This window comes from Dysidea avara, chromosome 8 (assembly GCF_963678975.1).
Source record: "Dysidea avara chromosome 8, odDysAvar1.4, whole genome shotgun sequence".
In the NCBI taxonomy this organism is placed as follows: Eukaryota; Metazoa; Porifera; class Demospongiae; order Dictyoceratida; family Dysideidae; genus Dysidea; species Dysidea avara.
The window spans coordinates 34,340,392-34,349,237 of NC_089279.1; positions in this window are offsets into that span (position 1 = coordinate 34,340,392).

Consider the following 8,846-nt stretch of genomic DNA (forward strand, 5'->3'; position numbering starts at 1 on the left):
ACTGGAGTCGTATATATACATACCATTTGCAGCAGTTTGCATCATGTTACGATACAGGTTACTATTGTAGCACAAAATGGTTACCTTTTCCACAATTAGTTATGTACCACTCCATAATATTATTATTTCTATACCATGTACAAGTTGAGCTGGATCCTGAAAAACAGCTAAAAATTAAAAATGGATTTTTTCTCAAGAAAGTTAACATTTCAGCCAACCAGATGAAAAGTGGTGACAGCAAAGGTGTCAACAACAGACACATATGGTTTGGCTCCATTACAAGTTTGGGAAAGGGCTGTAATGGACACATCACTTTTATGGTTTCCTCATAGGAAATGTATGGTGACAGTATTTGATTAGCCATAAATATTGTGTCAGACATTTGAACGAAAAGGTTTTGAAATACTTTTAGTGGGTCAAGCAGTTCTGCAAATGAGCCAAATGTGTAATTTCATCCACGAGTTATTAAATGTTTTTAAGGATCCAGCCCAACGCGTACATACTGTAATGTTTTACTATCATCACAACAAATTAAACTATTATTCTCCAATTTAGTTTGGAAAATTAATCTACATATATACCACACTATAGTACAAAGGAAAGTTTTACACACCCATTGAGATGTCATTTGTGATTTGTCCAGTCTTTTTCACAATAAAGCTATGCAGTATTAGAACTCCAGTATTATATTTGTATGCTTGTATTCAATGTATTGTGTGTGGCATTGATGTGCACATGTGGAACCAATTACAAATGGACATTGTTTTTACAGCACAGCACAAGTGCTGAAGGTCTATAGGATACCTGGTCCTACAGATTCAATGTGGTTGAAAAGTTACAGAAAGGAGAAAAAATCCATGACCAGACCGATACTAAATAGCATAGAATTTTGTAAAGACCTACCATGTGTTGTAGAAGTCCAACGTGCATTTAAGACTGAATTCACCTTGTGAAATATAATTATATGTGTGTGCTATTTGTCACGCTAAGCTTACATTGTTTACTAATGGTATGCTTCATCTAGAGCATATTGCAGTGCATTTACATGTACAACATATACATTCTAAATGTATGAATCAAATAATTCTATTATGATCACAAGTTGCAATTTGCTGTCACAGACACCCACTGCCTAAAGCACCGTATTATTATAGCTGAGTTGCTGCTTGTACACCATGACAAGCTATATCAGTGTACAAACCTTGTTTAGAAAAATGGGAATCAGATTTGAGATCAAGTATATAATGTAGATATAATGCAAAATCAAACATATAGGGCTGTACTGTATGTGAAAAAAACAAGTGAGCAATTGCAAATAAGAATAATAATTTTATTGTCACCCCTAGCACTCAAGCCACTAATGAAAACTAGTGGAATGCAAAAAAACTGAGAACTTGTTTAAAGATCAAAGTAGTTATAATGCAAAAACTGTCATTATGTGCCAATCTAATGTAGCATTTTTAAAATTATTATGTTAACTACATACGTAATAAAAATAAAACGCTAGCATTTTGAGTGGTGCCAGGAAAAATAATGAAAAAGAGGAAATAAAACTTAGTGTATAAATAAATAAAATAAAAATAGCCTTTATAAATAGAAATCAATTATATGACTTACTTTTTGATACAGCCAAAACAGCTAAGCTGTAAAAAAAGTGAACAAGCCATAACTATACATTCTAAAAAATAAAGTGTGCTTTGCACACAAAAAATGTACCCTGTGACACCGAAGTGTGATGTTTTGGTGTCATGGGGCACACTTCATTTTTTAGAGTGTAGTACTTTTTAATATGTGCTGTAGAAGGCCTGCATCAAATATGCTGGCATAATAAAAAGCATAATAGGCTGGAGTGCTATGCTAGTTTAATGCTAGCATATTAGGTGGATATTTCAAACTATGGAACTTGATTCCATGAAAATAGATCAATACTCCCTAATAGAGCAGTCAGTGGAAAACTGCAAATTGCATAGAGCACTCAAATGCATTGTACATAGCTCCTTATAGATCGATACTCTCTAATAGAACAGTCATTTTATACTGAAATACTCTAATAGAGCATTCACTGATTAAAATGTTCCAAGATAGTTGTAAGATGTGTTGCTAACTTAGGAGCATAATGCAAGCATAACGGAGAGCACTGAAGAGCATAATGGATGAAACTTTTGGGAAATTCCTGAAACCATTTTGGGAAAAATTTTGAACATATTTGACTCAGGCCAAACCGTAGAATAGAGACCAAGAAATGATAGCTGCATAGTAATGTCAATTTATCATACAGTACAATAGTATCTTTTTTGTGTCAACCTAACAGAGTCAGTAGTAATGATATGCTGCTTCAGAAATTTTTGAGGTTTTACATGAAAGCTCTATGATCTGAAATTTAATTCTAGAATGACATGGCTAGCATACAGTATTTAGGCAGATTTTAGATTTAGCTGTATAGTGCCGGCTTTTGAACTTATAGATTGTTTGCTTCTGTGTTATAGGGACAATGATTATTTGGCTGATAGTCATAAATGGACTTTTGTGTATTACAAGTAATTTAAAGACTGTTCGTTATGCTTGCACATTATTACTGTATAGCCTAAGGATAATAATTTTCAAGGTTTTGGGTTACCGTGAAAAAATTCTTTTTCATGTGGAGCCTGTGATTTTTTTTCACAAACTTTGATTTAGCTAATTCTTAGGATATGTGGTAGCATGAGGCATGAAAAATAATTAATGAATTCAAGTTGATGAGCAATGTAAAGAAATCAGCAAGTGAAGAGCGTCACTGCTAATTTATTGCGTATAATGTATAATTTTATAAGTCTGCTGCTATTTATTTATTTATTATTTATTTTTAATGAACACACTTACCTAGGGATCATCTAGATCTTACACAACAGTATGCCATGGGCCTCTCCTATAAATAGCATTGTTAATAGAGCTTCCAGGACACTAAATTTTTTAAAGCAAAACTTATCAAATTGTTTTCAAAAAGTCAAAGAATCTGCCTATTTTACAATTGTTTGTCCTACTTTAGAATACGCATCTGCTGTTTAGGACCCTTACCAGCAAGTACATATCAACTCATTGGAAAAATACAGAGGAGAAGTGCAAGATGGGTATGTAACAACTGTACTGAGCACATAATCACATTAGTGTAACTACTATGATAGAATCTCTAAATTGAGCCACTCCAAGAAAACGCCATAAGATTGCTAGATTATATAAAGCTAGTGTAGTAAATATACCACAACATTTTTTAAGGACAACTACACACACTTGCCACCACCATCCACTTTGTTTTATCCACCCAAGCGCAACCACCATATCAAGCATATCGAAACAGCTACTTCCCAAAATGATGATAACATCATGAAAGTATGACAACATACAAGAGATAATGGGGTCCCAGACTCAGGGGTACCAAGTTGAAATAACAAGGGCCCTGGCAAGGCATTAATACAAAAAGAAAAACACAATAACAACACACACACACAATAACAACACACACACAATAACAACACACACAATAACAACACACACACAATAACAACACACACACAATAACAACACACACACAATAACAACACACACACACAATAACAACACACACACAATAACAACACACACACAATAACAACACACACACAATAACAACACACACACACAATAACAACACACACACAATAACAACACACACACACAATAACAACACACACACACAATAACAACACACACACAATAACAACACACACACAATAACAACACACACACAATAACAACGCACACACAATAACAACACACACACAATAACAACACACACAATAACAACACACACAATAACGCACACACAATAACAACGCACACACAATAACAACACACACACAATAACAACACACACAATAACAACACACACACAATAACATCACACACAATAACAACACACACACAATAACAACACACACACAATAACAACACACACACAATAACAACACACACACAATAACAACACACACAATAACAACACACACACAATAACAACACACACACAATAACAACACACACACACAATAACAACACACACACAATAACAACACACACACAATAACAACACACACACACAATAACAACACACACACAATAACAACACACACACAATAACAACACACACACAATAACAACACACACACAATAACAACACACACACAATAACAACACACACAATAACAACACACACACAATAACAACACACACACAATAACAACACACACACAATAACGCACACACAATAACAACACACACACAATAACAACACACACAATAACAACACACACACAATAACAACACACACACACAATAACAACACACACACAATAACAACACACATAATAACAACACACACACAATAACAACACACACACAATAACAACACACACAATAACAACACACACACAATAACAACACACATAATAACAACACACACACACAATAACAACACACACACAATAACAACACACACAATAACAACACACACACAATAACAACACACACACAATAACAACACACACACACAATAACAACACACACACACAATAACAACACACACACAATAACAACACACACACAATAACAACACACACACACAATAACAACACACACACAATAACAACACACATAATAACAACACACACACAATAACAACACACACACAATAACAACACACACAATAACAACACACATAATAACAACACACACAATAACAACAACACACAATAACAACACACAATAACAACACACACACACAATAACAACACACACACAATAACAACACACACACAATAACAACACACATAATAACAACACACACAATAACAACACACACACAATAACAACACACATAATAACAACACACACACAATAACAACACACACACAATAACAACACACACACACAATAACAACACACACACACAATAACAACACACACACAATAACAACACACATAATAACAACACACACACAATAACAACACACACACACAATAACAACACACACACAATAACAACACACATAATAACAACACACACACAATAACAACACACACACAATAACAACACACACACACAATAACAACACACACACAATAACAACACACACACACAATAACAACACACACACAATAACAACACACATAATAACAACACACACACAATAACAACACACACACAATAACAACACACACAATAACAACACACATAATAACAACACACACAATAACAACAACACACAATAACAACACACAATAACAACACACACACACAATAACAACACACACACAATAACAACACACACACAATAACAACACACATAATAACAACACACACAATAACAACACACACACAATAACAACACACACACATAATAACAACACACATAATAACAACACACATAATAACAACACACACACAATAACAACACACACACAATAACAACACACACAATAACAACACACACACAATAACAACACACACACAATAACAACACACACACAATAACAACACACACACACAATAACAACACACACACACAATAACAACACACACACACAATAACAACACACACAATAACAACACACATAATAACAACACACACACAATAACAACACACACACAATAACAACACACACAATAACAACACACACACAATAACAACACACACAATAACAACACACACACAATAACAACACACACAATAACAACACACACACAATAACAACACACACACAATAACAACACACACAATAACAACACACACACAATAACAACACACACACAATAACAACACACACACAATAACAACACACACACACAATAACAACACACACAATAACAACACACACACAATAACAACACACATAATAACAACACACACAATAACAACACACACACAATAACAACACACATAATAACAACACACACACAATAACAACACACACACAATAACAACACACACAATAACAACACACATAATAACAACACACACACAATAACAACACACACAATAACAACACACACATAATAACAACACACATAATAACAACACACACATAATAACAACACACATAATAACAACACACACAATAACAACACACACACAATAACAACACACACATAATAACAACACACACAATAACAACACACACAATAACAACACACACACAATAACAACACACACAATAACAACACACATAATAACAACACACACACAATAACAACACACACAATAACAACACACACAATAACAACACACACACAATAACAACACACACACAATAACAACACACATAATAACAACACACACACAATAACAACACACACAATAACAACACACACAATAACAACACACACAATAACAACACACACACAATAACAACACACATAATAACAACACACACACAATAACAACACACACAATAACAACACACATAATAACAACACACACACAATAACAACACACACAATAACAACACACACAATAACAACACACACAATAACAACACACACACAATAACAACACACACACAATAACAACACACATAATAACAACACACACACAATAACAACACACACAATAACAACACACACAATAACAACACACACACACAATAACAACACACACACAATAACAACACACACAATAACAACACACACAATAACAACACACACACAATAACAACACACATAATAACAACACACACAATAACAACACACACACAATAACAACACACACACAATAACAACACACACAATAACAACACACACACAATAACAACACACACAATAACAACACACACACAATAACAACACACACACAATAACAACACACACACAATAACAACACACACACACAATAACAACACACACAATAACAACACACACACAATAACAACACACATAATAACAACACACACAATAACAACACACACACAATAACAACACACATAATAACAACACACATAATAACAACACACATAATAACAACACACACACAATAACAACACACACACACAATAACAACACACACAATAACAACACACACAATAACAACACACACACAATAACAACACACATAATAACAACACACATAATAACAACACACATAATAACAACACACACACAATAACAACACACACACACAATAACAACACACACAATAACAACACACACACAATAACAACACACACAATAACAACACACACAATAACAACACACACACAATAACAACACACACACAATAACAACACACACACACAATAACAACACACACAATAACAACACACACACAATAACAACACACACAATAACAACACACACACAATAACAACACACACATAATAACAACACACACACAATAACAACACACACAATAACAACACACACATAATAACAACACACATAATAACAACACACACACAATAACAACACACACACAATAACAACACACACAATAACAACACACATAATAACAACACACACACAATAACAACACACACAATAACAACACACACAATAACAACACACACACAATAACAACACACACACAATAACAACACACATAATAACAACACACACACAATAACAACACACACAATAACAACACACACAATAACAACACACACACAATAACAACACACACAATAACAACACACACAATAACAACACACACACAATAACAACACACACACAATAACAACACACACAATAACAACACACATAATAACAACACACACACAATAACAACACACACAATAACAACACACACAATAACAACACACACAATAACAACACACACACAATAACAACACACACACAATAACAACACACATAATAACAACACACACACAATAACAACACACACAATAACAACACACACAATAACAACACACACACACAATAACAACACACACACAATAACAACACACACAATAACAACACACACACAATAACAACACACATAATAACAACACACACAATAACAACACACACAATAACAACACACATAATAACAACACACACAATAACAACACACACACAATAACAACACACACACAATAACAACACACACAATAACAACACACACAATAACAACACACACAATAACAACACACACAATAACAACACACACATAATAACAACACACACAATAACAACACACACACAATAACAACACACACACAATAACAACACACACAATAACAACACACATAATAACAACACACATAATAACAACACACACAATAACAACACACACAATAACAACACACACAATAACAACACACATAATAACAACACACACAATAACAACACACACACAATAACAACACACACAATAACAACACACACAATAACAACACACACACAATAACAACACACATAATAACAACACACACAATAACAACACACACAATAACAACACACATAATAACAACACACACACAATAACAACACACACACAATAACAACACACACACAATAACAACACACACAATAACAACACACATAATAACAACACACACAATAACAACACACACACAATAACAACACACACACAATAACAACACACACAATAACAACACACACACAATAACAACACACATAATAACAACACACACACAATAACAACACACACACAATAACAACACACATAATAACAACACACACACAATAACAACACACACACACAATAACAACACACACAATAACAACACACACACAATAACAACACACATAATAACAACACACACACAATAACAACACACACACAATAACAACACACACAATAACAACACACACACACAAT